At 45.7% G+C, this 15,250-nt stretch overlaps 1 protein-coding gene and 1 long non-coding RNA gene across 2 annotated transcripts in view; one reads left to right on the forward strand and one right to left on the reverse strand.

The window, feature by feature from the left end:
• LOC116815015 (all-trans-retinol dehydrogenase [NAD(+)] ADH4) overlaps positions 1 to 15,250 on the forward strand; it is a 37,216-nt gene that overhangs the window by 7,044 nt on the left and 14,922 nt on the right. The window lies entirely within an intron of this gene.
• LOC142046928 (uncharacterized) lies at positions 33 to 536 on the reverse strand. Its single transcript, XR_012656029.1, has 2 exons — positions 348 to 536; positions 33 to 300 (listed from the first exon to the last, which is right to left on the reverse strand). It is a non-coding gene; the product is annotated as an uncharacterized LOC142046928 (long non-coding RNA).

Here is a 15,250-nt window from a genome sequence, read left to right on the forward strand (position 1 = left end):
CCCATGCTTACACTTACTTACTCCTTCCTTCCACTACACCCTCAAAATTTTTCAACCTGTTTTCCAATCTCTCTGTCTGTTGCCTGCCCGCCTGGGCCTGATCCTGCTTTTCTCGCTGAACCGTCCCTTCCATGAGCACCAACTTGTTCCACTACCAGTTTAGCTAGGAGGGTGGGCTTCTCAACTAGCCCCCACCCTTCCTGGTCTCTTCCCTTAAACATTCTTACTCACAAGACTACCCGAGTCCTCCCTCATGAGGCTTGCCATCTGGACAAAAATACATGGCCCATTGGCGTTTAACTATTTAATTTCCTCTTGACATTCCTTTCTGAACACCAGGTAAAGACTATTATACTTAACATATAATTTAAAGGACTATTCTTAGAGGGTTTACCCAGAGACTCACCCATCTGTCTGCTGATACTCAAACAGAAAAGAGAATTACACAGAGAGCAGAGGGAATTACAGTTAAGCCAGGTTTTCCCACTTCTATACACTGACAGCTACAGGGGACGAGACAGAAGGATCTCAATTCACCTTCATTGCATGCAATGGCTTCCACCCTGAGGAATTACAAATGAGAAATTCAGTTCCGCCCACACACCTAACACCCAAATGAACAGAGCAGAAAAACATTAACCGGGTAACCAAAACAGAACCAGAACAAGATAACCAGATAAGAGGCCAGCCCCCAACCAGAACCACACAGTATTTTCTTATCCTATTAGGGCTCACTTTATAGGAGCACGAACCCCAGGGACTGCGGAGAAGTGAGGAAGAGGGGTTAAGCACCCCAGTGGCATGACACACCCCAAAAGCATATTTTAAGTCCGTATAAATATTAACGCTTTTCCCTTGCATACCATCTGGATGCTCTCTAAATCTCTTTGCAATATCCTTTGCACATTGTGACATGAAAACCATTTTAGCCATCTCCTTTCTATGATCAGTTTCAGGATTCAGATTCCCATGCTGTCTAATTTCACAAATCAGTCGAGCACAAAAGTCAGAGGGGTGCTTGTCTGGACACTGTCTTTCATCTCCTGTCATGAGAGTATCTAATAACTGATTTACACTTTCCCAAATGTGCACATGAGTGAAAAAGATTATAACTTTTTTTTCCACTGCCTCAGGATTGTCTCATAAGTGAGGCATAGTGCACTGCCAGTTAAACAAATCTGAAGTTGCAAACAGGGTAGGGGTAAAACCCATCTCATGTCCCCCAGCAACCAGTGGAACCAGATAAGTTCTCAACAGGGCTTGTAATATCAGGGGTGTCTCAGAAACATTCTCCCTCATGGAGTTAAATAACCTAGTGGGAGTCCACAAGGGCAAGGACGAGGGCTGCTGTAATATTGGGAGTGTTTGAGAAGCAGTCCCTGGCCAAGTTTGCAAAAGGCTGGCTGGAGGCTGCACAGAGGGAGTGAGGCTGCCTGATTCCTCTGAAGATGAGGAAACATCACTCTGAGCTCCCCCTTTGTTCTCCTCTGTCCCTGAACTGACCCTAACCTGCTTTTGAATCCTTGCACTCCACCAGACAGGGGGAAGAACAGGAACAAAATTGTCCTCCTCCCGGTGCGGCTCTGCAGCATATAGTGAGGGATTGTTACAAGAGGTCTCCATACAAACAGCTTCAGAAGCTACCAGTTCACTGACAAAACAGGAATAATTGAAGGATCGTGTTATAATTAAGTGATCCTTCCGGTGGCCACCTTTTCTGGTCCTCTAGTTGATATCGAGGCCAGTCTACTGTACAGACCTTTTTCAGTTTATTCTTAGTCATCGGATCCGATCCAAACACCTTCCAATTCGCTAGAATGCATTCTAAGGGTGTACACTGTACCTGCTGCCCCATACAATGCCCTTGACCCATTATATGCTAATACACCAGTAGCTAATGGGAATTACAATGACTGGGCGTCCCCAGCCTCGGAATTACAATGACTGGGCATCCCCAGCCTCAGGCAAAAGTCCAGACCACTGGACTGTTCCTACCTTATCCAAGGGACTGGTTCCTCACTGTCACCCACAACTGCTTCTCCACTATCCGAGCGCTTTGCACCGTTGTGCCCTCCGGGGTCAACCAAACCGTGTCTCCGCTGAGGCCCCTGATGAAATCATGGGTGCGCACTGGGCGTCTGTCGTTGCCGCAATCCGTCGGCCGCCAGGAGGGATCTGGACAAGGCTAATTTTCAGCCTTGAACCCCATGTTGGGCGCCAAGAACTGCTGCTGGCACAGAGTGCCCAAGGGAAGCAACAGCAGAGTCCGCTGCCCGGTGTGCACCGCGCCAATAAACACACCAGGGTGGAGAAGCAAACAAAGTTTATTTGAGATCTCAAAGCGGTGCAAGGAGACTGACACGCCTCAAATCGAGCACACTGACTCCAGCCGCTTGTCCCTTTTTAAATTCTTTTTTCCTTCCCCCTTTCCTCTCCCCCGCCCGCTTCCTCCCCCTGTAGCACTTACATCAAGCACAGTTACATTAAGCAATCTTGGCTGCAGAAGCTTGTTAGTAATTTTTCCTTTTGCAAGTTATCTTGTCCTTCTGCTAGAGGTACGCAGGCCTTATCACTACTGCTTTAGACCGGTTTTGGCTATGCTGCCACTGATAGCTTACTGTTACACATTTGATTTCGCAGCTGCTGGCTTTCTAGGTCGAGTAAAGTTCAACATGGAAGAGCTTTGGTTTACTGAGGCCTAGGGCAGGAGGGCTTCATCGACACTCGTGGTCTTCCACCCACCCAAGTTACCTAGGGTTATGCCTAGTGACACCAACAGCTGTTTCACAGTAAACCAGAACCCTAACTTAAATAGGTTTGTTGGAAGGGAAATTAAATTAGGACTGCAGTTTAGTTAATTGTTCTATTAACTGAACAGTTGTTCGATCAGATTGTTAGATTATTCCTCAAACATCTTGTCTACAAAGCAGCTGAAGTTCTGCAGTCCAGAAAATATTGTTTTAATTAGCTGCATATTTGAGCCCCATATCTGTGTTTTAAATTACATTTTAAGATTTGAAGGATGAACGCTAAATTGAAAGCCTCAGATTCCCAATTTCCATCAAACTTAATAGAATCTGAATTAAAATTCTACATGAAAAGTTGATCATAGATAAATATAGTCTGTCTTTTTAAAATACTAACATAGCCCGGCATAACCATAGTATCTGAAGCCCAGATCCACAAAGGGACATAGGCACCTAAACCCCAGATTTAGGCTCCACTGCAATCCACAACTGCTCCTAGGGTGCTACTTAACTCTGTAGGTGCCTAAACTCACTCAGCACCTACATTCTTGTAGGGCCAGACTAACTTTTTGTGGGCCCGGTGTCAAAAATATTTGTAGGCCCCCACTGGGGAAATAGGACATATGATGGGGGGCAGTGTGCAGAGCAAGGGGCTGGTTGGGGGCAATAAGACACAGCACGTAGGGGGTGGCCCCACTCAGCCCAGCACAAGGGCACAGTTTACAAACCCAAAACTGCTAGACGCAAACTGGCCTGCCCATCCCTGTGATGCTAGCATGTCCCTTCCACACTGCTGCCCTGCCCAGTGCCCTGCCCTTATGTCCAGCACCCCCTCACCCAGAGACTTCCCCCACAGATCCCTATGCCCCCAGACCTGCTATGCCCAGCACCCCCTGCCCAGAGACCCCTCCTGCTGGCCTCCCACCACAACTGCACAGAAGCCTGCACACCATACCTCCAGCCCAGCTCCCGCACCCACAGATCCCCTACTGTCCAGCATCCCCTTCAGTTCCAATATCACAGCTGTACAGCGCTTCACATTCCTCAGGGAATTCTGCATCAAATTCTGTGCATAATATTTTAAAATTCTACAGTTTTTTTTACAATAAATGTGGAAGCTCCACCATGGCAGTGGGGAGCACAGGACACAGATGGGAAAATACCCTGCAGCCACCCTCGTCCCCTGGGACAGGGACTTGGCAGTGAGGCTGAACCTGACCCTGACACAGCACAAGGGCCATTCCTGCCACAGAAACACCCTGGCACCCTGCCCCTTTTGCACCAGGCACACCAGATGTGGGCAGGGAGGCTCAGCCTGGCAGCAGGATCCAAGTGCAGACGGACTTAGTGTGGGGAGATTCAGATGCGGGTAAGAAGATTCTGTGTGGGGCAGTCTGGGTGCAGGCAGCTTAGTGGGGGATCCAGGTGCTGAGGCAACAGGAGTCTGCAGGGGGAACCAAGCGAAAGTGGATAGAGCTCAGTGTGTGTGGGGGGTCTGGGTGCAGGGGAGGTGGGGTTCATTTGGGTGGGGGTCCACATGTAGATGGTTTGGACTCAATAGGGAAGGTGTCTGGGGGCTCATCAGGGTGGTACGGATGCAGGGGAGGTGAGACTTGTCAGAGTGAGGGTTTGATGGGCCTGCTTAACAGGGGAGCCCAATCTGCTGCCAAGGCGATCCGTATGCTGGGTCCCCCCTTCCCCACCCCTTGCCTCTTCCCCACCACTCCATCTCCTCCCCAGGCTTGGGAGGCAGGGAGTGGTGCCCCTTAGCATCACAGGCGGTGTGGCTGGGAGCCAGCGGAGCAGAGTGAACTGGGGCTGGATCGCTCCACTTACTGCTGCTGGTGAGTGGAGGATGCCCAATGCCTGCTGCAGTCCTCAGAGGAGTGGGGGTGGGATTGGGACAGAGCAGAGGTGGAAAGGGGCAGGGGGCACCAGCCAGGGGATCGGGCTGGCTGGGGCCCCTTCTGACTCTGGACCCAGCATCATGGCACCACTGGTACCATGGTAAACCCGGTACTGTTCTTGCTACAAAAGTTCCCTAGGCACTTAAGATTCTACCTCCAGGCATCTGCACTATACTTCACTCAAGGAATATGGATGCATATCTCATGCTTAAGCCCCAGCAAGATCCTCAGACCACGTGAAGATAGGCATTCCCCAGCATATCTTGCCTGTGGGACCTGATCTCTGGAATTTTTAGTGCACAGTAGCAGGTCACACAGCCAGTTAGTGTATGACATGCTAGCCTAGTTTGCCACGCACAAAACCGTCGCGTGGACAAGTCTTTTCTCCGTAACCTGGTGGCTATAGCACTCGCGTAGGAGGAGGAAGACCCAGGTCCAGTTATCTGCTCCAAAGATAGTTTAATTATTTATCCAAAGTGGAACAGTTTCAATAGTTGACTGTGGCAAGCAGAACTACCGATTTAAATGAGAGCAAAATCTGTCCCACCCTGGTGTGATAGAAACTGTTGGTCATATCTGCGAGCCAGACAAGGGGAAATGTTGGCTTAAAACATACAGAACCTCAGTTGAAATTGTGTTGTGTTTTATTTATATTTTCAACGTTCATAAATAATCAGAAAATCTCAGGTTCAAATAAAGCAGTTTATCTTTCTAATCCTTTACACCCTGCACAATTATCTGCTTCTCCACTGAGGGACACCACTTCTGCAGCAGGATCCTAGACTGCTGCACCTCAAAAGTGCCACAGTGATTTCTTCACCCTCCGCCCTCCCTGCATTTCACAGTCTTAGTTCTGCCCAGTACACTTGTTGTACAGTACACAGATTCACTAAGGCAGCCTTTAAAAGTATATTACTTTTGTAGGGTCCATTCATCACTGCCTCTTGTCAGGGATCTGGTCAAGCTTCCCTTGTGGGATACTTGCCAGACTGCTGTGAGGGGATCCAAATGCTGAATCTCACATGCCTTAGCTTGCTGGAGTGGGACACAGTTTAAGCATTGTCTCTGACTTTGGACCTCCTGGCATGCACTCCTGGCACAGACCTCGTATCTGACATCCCTCTCGGCAGTAGGGACCCTGCAGCCCAACTGCTTAGGCCCGGAAACTAGTGTATTCTTCCTCAAGCCTCCCCAGCAGCTCTTGCATATTCCCCATGATCCCACCCAAGGCGTGAGCTTTCTGGTTTACAACTCACCTCCTTAAGGGTACATGACAGTGAAAGCCGACAGACACACAGACAGGTTTTGCAGAGGATTCTAAACATCATTACTCTTTACTTCACCTGAGAGATACTCCATTCTATACAAAGTACGAAACAAGCCTATGTGTATTTTCCCTGCCTCAGTTTCCCCACCACTCTGGACAATTCTTTGGGCAAAGTCCAGAGTCCTCTATGAAGTCCAGGTTCCTTTCTCTGCCCCCCATCCTCCTGCATATGGACTCTCTGGTCTCTTCTTCTTCTTCTTCTTCTCCTCCTCCTCCTCCTCCTCCTCCTCCTCCCCTCCCTCTCTCTCTCCGCCTCTAAAATGGCAGCTGAGAAACTCTCTTTTTATAACCTCCAGCTTCCTTTGGCAGGTGACCACAGAACCCTATCTGGTGACATCATTGCCAAGTGACCTGTCCCTCTGCAAATCTATCCTCATGGATAGGAACCAGCCTTTTGTCTCACCTGAATAAGTGATCATTTAAGATCTAAAGACTAACCCTGTGGTCCTGGTCTGGTAGGTACGTGCTACACCCCTGTCAGCAAATGATCCACCGAGAGGCATTCCATGATACAACAATTTCATAATAGCAAGCAGAATTCATTAGCTGCACATAAAGTCCTCAAATTGTCACACACTGCACCTTGTGCTTTCATGAACAGCAGTGCAGAGAAAGTGAAAAGTGGAAATAAAATGCTACCTTTCTGACCTGGTAGCATTTTTACAAGACTTTGCACACTAATTGTGCTGATGTCAATTACTACACAAGGTGCAGGGCAACCATCAATCAAGCCAATAGGCTGAAATTCACACCCCTTTGCAGAAGGCCCGAACAAGGCCTATTCAGCCACTTAAATCTCAGCTAGGACCTAATCCCAACGCTGGCCTGTTCCTCTGCACAGCTTTAACTCTAACCCTGTAGGCCTATGCTGGTCCTCTGCACAGGGATGCATTTCACTCATACAGTTGGATTTTGCAATGGGTTTTAGTAAGGCAGTCACAGTTCACTCAATTTTTTTAAAATTCTCAGTCATTTAAAATGATGCCAGTTGGCAGCTCTGATTTCTATGCTTCTTAGCTGGCTAAAAGAAAAACAAAAGTAAAATGTCATTTACAAAAAGTGCACACATTGACTCAAACACAGTGTCTTTTCTCAGCTGTTTTTGAGGACACAACTACCCAATTCAGGCTGCTCTAGTTAGAATAGTGTGGTAATTAGATGCTGCTTGTATTATTAGAAATAGGAGCACTGGCTGTTGGGAATCTGAAAGGACAGGAAACAGGAAGGAGTGAGGAGGAGTTGAGGAGGCAGAGTGAGAGTTACAGAGGGTGCAACAGCAGCTTGGTAAAGAGGTTTCCACTTTAAAAATAAAGTCCTGCAGAAGCTTGTTAGTACCTTGCCTGGTTGATACAACATTTTGGTGACGAGGATGGATCTTCTCACCCTTTCTGCAAAGCCCAGGTGAGCCTCCAGTGGCTTTTACTGCCTGGATCCACATGTTTGAGACTTATCTGCTTGCAATCAGTGCTATAGAGATTTCTGAAGTAAGAAAGCGTGCTCTGCTAATCCACTGCCTTGGAGCAGAAGGACAGCATATATTTTACACTTGCATATGATAAATATGAGACTCCACTCACTGCATTAAAGAACATTTTTGTGCCAAAAGTGAATGTAGTAGCTAATTGCTACAGATTTCGCCAGCATGAGCAGAAACCAGGGGAGACTATAGTGAAGTATATTGCTTCCCTGAGGAGTTTGATTGTAACTTGTGACTTTGGGAATATGGCAGATGAGATGATTAGAGACCAACTCATTGAGAAAACAACCATGCTTCATGTAAGAGAACTCTTACTTCTAGAACCTCAACTTACACTAGAAAAAGCAATAACCATTGCTAGTCAGATTGAATCAGCTACAGCTGAAGCCAAAATAATGAGCAAAGATACCAGAGGCACAGTCCAGGCTGTGACTACTTTGCAGAAAAGTTCACTATCGCTGCAGACAAACAATTGCAAGAAGAAAAATAATAAAAAGCCACTGAATCAGCAAATGCAAAATACAGTAAAAGCATGCTTTTACTGTGGATCCCCACAACATCTTGCAAGCTACACAGCATGTCCAGCAAAAGTAGCTCAGTGCAATCATTGCAAAAAGATCGGGCATTTTGCTAAAGTATGTCGCAGTAGCCAGTTCAATCAACAGGTGCATGCAGTTACAATACCAGATGTTACTGTGCTGAGTGTGGACAAAATCACTACTGCACATATTCCAGAACAGATAAAGTGCACTGTAAACATTTCCGCCATACCCTCAGGCAAATCACACTCTATTCAGCTAATGTTGGACACTGGCTCAGCAGTATCTATAGTACCTGATCCCATCTATTTGCATTACTTTAAAGATGTGCCTCTTACTGAACCCAAACCATATTCCATTACATGGCTGCCTGCCAGCAATAGTTACTTTTGGTGATTGCTGTGTAACTGCAGAGTTCTACGTTGTCCACAAAGGCACACCTGTCCTTGGCAGAGATTTATTGGCTGCTTTAAATCTTAGGGTAGGTAATGGACAAATTGATCTTCCTTAGCAAAGCACTCTTGGGGTACACACACCAGTTTCAGCTGGGACCCAACACCAGGTTGAGGAGAAACTCGCTATGCTTATGGGTTTCTGCATAAAGTTAAAATGCGGAATCATGTGATACCTGTACTACAAAAATTATGGGGCTTACCATTTCAGTCAGGGAAGCTGTTTCAGAGGAACTTAGAAAACTTGTTCAAAATGACATTATTGATGAGATTAACTCCTTGGAATTGGTTTCACCTATAGTAGTGACACAGAAGAATGGTGGAGGTATTCACCTTTGTGTGGACGTAGGGGAGCCAAATAAAGCTATTGTGATTGACAGCCATCCTCTTCCTCACATAGAAGAAGTATTTGCAGAACTCCATGGAGCAAAGATGTTTTCTACTCTTGATTTGCAAAGCGCATACCACCAGCTTATGTTGCATGAAGATAGCAGAAACTTCACAGCATTTATTACACTAAGGACTATTTTGTTTTAAATGTGTTCCATATGGTCTCATATCAGCCCCAAGTGCCTTCCAAAAAATGATAATTGGAGATAGGTATATCTCCTAGAACTGGAAAGGACCTTGAAAGGTCATTGAGTTCAGCCCCCTACCTTTACTAGCAGGACCAAGTACTGATTTTTGCCCCAGATCCCTATGTGGCCCCCTTAAAGATTGAACGCACAACCCTGGGTTTAGCAGGCCAATGCTCAAACCACTTCTGAAGAATCAACATGGAGTTCAGTGCTGTTTGGAAATACTACTGAGGAGCATGACAACCTGCACTCTGTACTAAACTGCATCAGCAAAGCAGGCCTCAAGCTCAATAGGTCCAAATGCAAATTTAGACAAACTGAACTCTCCTTTCTGGGGCATACGATTTCACAGGCTGGACTAAAACCTGATCCAGATTGTATCCTAGCAATTTCAAATGCTCCTCCACCAACAGATTTGCAAACCTTACGTTCCTTCTTGGGTCTTACCTCCTAGTATGCAAAATTCATTCCCAATTATGCTTCTGTCATTGAACCGTTATGAGAATTACTACAGAGAAGTTCAATCTTAGTGTGGACAATGGATGTACAAGCTAGTTTCGAAACAGTGAAAGACTTGATTGTACATAGTCCAGTACTTGCATTATTCAGTTCTGCATTGTCCACAATTGTAATTACTGATGCTTCTGATTATGGACTTGGTGCTGTCCTCACACAACTTCATGAGGACAACACAGAGAGGACTGTTGCATTTGCTTCAAGGACACTGAGTAATGCTGAGAGAAAATATTCTACAGTCGAAAAGAAGCACTTGCTCGTGTCTGGGCTACTGAAAAATGGAGAACTTACCTGTGGGGCCTCAAGTTCAAGTTGCGCACAGACCACAGCCCTTTGACGACGTTGCTCACCACAAAAGGACTCGGAAGAGCAGGATATAGTATTGCTAGATGGTCTGCAAAACTACTCTCTTTCAATTAAGAACTGGAATATAAGCCTGGAAACAAATGTGGTAGCTGATTGCCTTTCTCGCCTGCCTTTGCCTTAACCAGATGGTCCACCAGAGGATGAGGATGTAGTAGTTGCGCTTATTACAAGCACTCTTACTGCAGTTACAAGAGAACAATTTCAAGTTGCTTGTTCAGCATGTCCAATTCAACAAAAAACTATGGGAATTTCTGACAAAGAGATGGCCCAGTAACCCTAAAAACCTTGACCCAGTTTTGCCGCCTTATTTTAGAGTTCGAGATGAACTTCCTTTGCTCAATGGCTACTTGTTCCAGAAGAATTACAGTCAAAACTCATACACCTGGCACACGATACTCATTAAGGAATTGTCAGAACCAAACAACAACTATGGGATCTGATTTGATGGCCAGGGATGGACTCTCAAACTGAAATCCTGTGTCATTTGCCAAATGCATGATAAGACAGCAGTGACATGTATCCCCCCATTACAGCCTGTCCCTCTTCCTGAATCTGTATGGGAAAAAGTGGCGATTGACATTGTAGGACCCTTTGATACTGCTCCAATTGACTGTCGTTATGCCATCACTTTAATAGACTATTTCAGTAAATGGCCTGAGGTAGCGTTTACATCGCAAATCTCTTCTGCTACAGTAATTAAGTTGGTCTCTTCAGTTTTTAGCAGGGAAGGTAACCCCAAAGAACTGGTTTCAGATAATGGTAGTCAATTTACCTCCCTGAGTTTGAAACTTGGGAGAAACATTTTACACAGAAGGTCATCCCTATATTACGCTCAAGCCAATGGGGTTTAACAGAAGTTTGACAGAGAGTTTGCAAACAGCTAAACTGGAAGGGCGATTGTGAGTACCCTTCACTACTGATTTCTTGCAAGCATACGGGGCTACACAACATGACACAAGCCAAAGATCACCCGCAGAGTTACTGCATGGGAAACAGATCAATTCTAAACTGAACATTGCTGGATTGTTAAAGGCACGACCTGATGGCCCAACTGAGGATGCTCTGAGAAAAACAGTTGAACAGAAGCAAAGTATAAGGCTTTCACAGACAAGTGGCGGGGTGCTAAGGAACTGAAGTTTGAGTGTGGTTCCTTCGTTAGAATATGAAAACCTGGAATTTTACGCAAAGGGAACCATAAATTCACAGCTCCTCTTAAAATCATATAGAAGAAAGGACCTTATACCTATCGACTTTCTGATGGGTGGGTATGGAATGCTTCTTAACTTGCACCTGCCTATGCACCAAGAGGCGATAATACTAACACCCAGTCTGCATTGGATGACTTGACCGTAGAACCATCACAACAAGACATTGCACTGGAACCGGGGCTTGAGAGACGGCCTGTCAGATCCAGATGACCACGTCCCTGGACTAGAGACTGTTACGTAATATCTACAGTGTTTTCAGTGTAATATTTTTGCCAATAGTATAGTGTCCTGTTACCTATTTGTTCCTGTGGTTAGAACAACGATGTTTATTTTAATTGGGAGAGTTTTTTAAGAGAGGAGAGAATATGATGTTTAGATGCTGCTTGTATTATTAGAACTGGGAGCACTGGGTGTTGGGAGTCTGAAAGGACAGGAAACAGGAAGTAAGGGGGAGGAGTTGAGGAGGCAGAATGAGAGTTACACAGGGTGCAGCTGCAGCTTCGTAAAGAGGTTTCCACTGTAAAAATAAAGTCCTGTTGAAGCTTGTTAGTACCTTGCCTGGTTTGATACAACAAATAGTATCTGGACACTGTCACTAGAAATCCTTCTTTTAAAACATCAATTCATAACTTAGTTAAACAAATTAACTTGGAATACAGGGTCTTAGCCAAAAATAATAACTCTAAACAGCTAAGGGGTAGGTTAGTGAATATTTCTAGATGTACAAGTCTTAAAAATAGAAGCCAAGACTGCCTTATAATATTTGTCAAAAGAACAGACTGAATATCACCTTTCCTTCCCAGTGCAGGATAACCCTTGGCATGTTGGCAGAGCAGCCTTAAAGCTGACAACCAGATAGAAGTGGATTCTGCTCGTGTAGATGAACCCCCAGGGCATGTAGCGCTTACTCTTGCATAGGGGGTATGTCAGGGTGTGGCTTGGAGAAGGATTGGAAGCATGGCCAGAGCCGGCTCCAGGCACCAGCGCAGGAAGCAGGTGCTTGGGGCGGCCAATGGGAAAGGGCAGTACGTCCAGGTCTTCAGCGGCAATTCAGCATCGGGTCCCTCAGTCCCTTTCATTCAGCTATTTTTGTATTTTGTATTTAACTTCCTTCTTGCCGATTGTCAGTAGCTAAAGTAACATGTTTTGTATATCTATCTATGCCATATTCAGTGGCATGCTGCATTTTCACTAAAGTCTTCACAAGCAGGACTCTATGGGTTTCCATGATTCTGGTTCAGCTCAGATAATTGGCCCTGTCCTTCAGTTCTTATTCATTCAAGTCAAGACCTTTTGTCTGTGTCAGGACTGAAAGATCAGGAGTTATTGTCATACTATGGGCCAAGATGTTACTAAAATCACAGATAGTAAAGAACACATATGTTAGATCAAAGATGGGCAAACTATGGCCCGCGGGGCACAACCGGCCCACAGGACCCTCCTGCCTGGCCCCTGAGCTCCTGCCCCAGAAGGATAGCCCCCGGCCCCTCCCCTGCGGTTCCCCGCACCCTCAGCTTGCTCCGCTGCCGGCGCAATGCTCTGGGCAGCAGAGCTGTGAGCTCCTGGGGCAGCGCGGCTGCAGAGACCAGCATGACCCAGTGCTCTGTGCTGCGCGGTGGCGTAGCTGGCTCCGGGTGGTGCAGCTGCAGTGCCAACCACTGGTGCTCCAGGCAGCATGGTAAGGGGGCAGGGAGTGGCGGGGGTTGAAGAGAGGGCGGGGGAGTTCGGGATGGTAGTCAGGGCGGTCAGCAGAGGGCAGGGAACAGGGGAGTTGAATGGGGCAGGTCCCGGGGGGGCAGTCAGGGAGAAGGGTGGTTGGATGGGGCAGGGGTCCGGGGGGGCAGTCAGGAATGCGGGGTTGTGATGAGTGGACAGGGGGCTGTCGGGCAGAGGCTCCAGGGGACAGGAAGAAGGGGGTTGGATGGGACAGGAGTCCTGGAGGGCCCATCAGGGGCAAGAAGCAGGAGGGTCGGGTAGGGGGTGGGGGTGGGGTGGGCTGGAGCTGGGCCATGCCTGACTGTTTGTGGGGGGCACAGCCTCCGCTAACTGGCCCTCTATACAATTTTGGAAATCCGATGCGGCCCTGAGGCCAAAAAGTTTGCCCACCCCTGTGTTAGATGCTTACAATACTATAGATTTTCTTCTAAAAATCTGTTACCACAGACCCTGTTCTGTTTTATTATAACAGCTGCTCCTGCTATTATGGATGCAGCAAAGCAGTTCCTCATTTAGCACCAGTGTTCAAAATCCCAAGGAAAATAACAGCTATTTTTCACATAATTTATCTGTATGTATTATGCTTCTTCATATATTCAGATTTGTCTTCATTATCCTGTGGCTCCATTCTTGGAGATTCTTAAAATGCTTAAGCTTTAAGGAGGAATTAAATTGTTGAACACATTTCAAACAACGTAAGAGTTATTAAAAGGCCATATTTCTGTATTCTTTACTCCGGCAATACTCACTTCATATCAATCAATGACCACTTTGCCTCAGCAAGGAATGAGAGACACACATGCTGTTCTACCATGGGAGGAGTGGGGGCAAGAAAGAGTACTGTGACTTTGAACCCTTAGGATTTCAGTCAAATCCTTCCCTCTAGAGTGAGGCATTTATGACACTGGAGAGGAAAAGAGACAGGGCTGGAAAGATCAGCACTCAACGGATCTACAGAGACTTTTGAACAGAACCAGCAATTTGAGTTCCCTTTCCGTTCCCCAGGCAACATGACTCCCTTCGGAGCTGTGCTGCTATTGGTTCTGCTCCCTCTCCAAGTGGTTAGAGGGTACAAAAGAGAATTAATTCTGCTTTATTCAGCAGTTATTTCCCCAGGGAAAGCCACATGTCCTGAGAAGTGCACATCGCACAGAGTTGCTAGTCCTGGCTTCACCTCAAGCCACAGAGCCATGACTATACATGAAGTTCATACAGAAGAGCTGCCATGATCCATAGGGGCTAAGGCATAGCATGACAATGATCCTGCTCTCCCTTGTCGCCTACATGATGCACACAATTCAGGGTTGTTATGCTCTCTTTTGCCTCTCTTCATCTAGTATCACATAGAAAAGGGGAGCTGATGGCCCTGTTGCATTTGGGTCACAGTATTTATGATACTTCCGTATCAAAGTGATGACAATTAATGCATCTACAATGTAAATAATGTGGAATGGAAACATAAAAGGGCAGATTAATAAAGACTGGAAAATTATTGTCTTTTTAAACAATGCAGATTATCTTGTATTTGAATTCCAAACTTTCATAGACCTCAACTTCAAGCTGATTTTATAGGGTATGGATCCCAATTCTGATTTCAGTGACACCAGCCTTTTTTCTGGGGACCATCATTCACAGATTCATAGATTCCAAGGCTGGAAGGGACCATTGTTATCATCTAGTCTGACCGCTGTATAACACAGGCCAGACAACTTCCCCAAAGTATTCCTAGAGCAGGTCTTTTAGAAAAGCATCCAATCCTGATTTTAAAATGGTCAGTGATGAAGAATACACCATGATGTTTGGTAAATTGTTCCAATGGTTAATTACTCTTATCATTAAAAAATTATGCCTTATTTCTAGTTTGAATTTGTATAGCTTCAACTTTCAGCCACTGGATCATGTTCTACCTTTCAGTTCTAGACCAAAGAATCCATTATTAGATATTTGTTCCCCATGTAACCAAGTCACCCCTTAATCGTCTCTTTGTTAAGATAAATAGATGGAGCAATTTAAGCTATCACTATAACACATTTTTTCCAATATCTAATCATTAATCATTTTTGTGGCTCTTCTCTGAACCCTCTCTAGTTTATCAACATCCGTCTTTAACTGTAGGCATCAGAACTAGACACAGTATTCCAGTAGTGTTTTTTTCCCAAATGCAGAACAGAAATATTTATTGAACACTTTTTCCTTTTCTGCATTATTATTGATAATTCTACCATTTCCTTCTAGTAAAGGACCAATTCCATTGTCAGGATTCTTTTTGTTCCTACTATATTTTAAAAGCTCCTTATTGTCCTTAACTCTCTTAGCCATAGATTTCTCGTTGTGTCCCCTTGCTTCCCTTATCAATTTTCTACAAGTCCTAACTTCTGATTTATATTCATCACTATCAGCCTCCCTTTTCTTCCATT

This window comes from Chelonoidis abingdonii, chromosome 5 (assembly GCF_003597395.2).
Source record: "Chelonoidis abingdonii isolate Lonesome George chromosome 5, CheloAbing_2.0, whole genome shotgun sequence".
NCBI classification, from domain to species: Eukaryota; Metazoa; Chordata; order Testudines; family Testudinidae; genus Chelonoidis; species Chelonoidis abingdonii.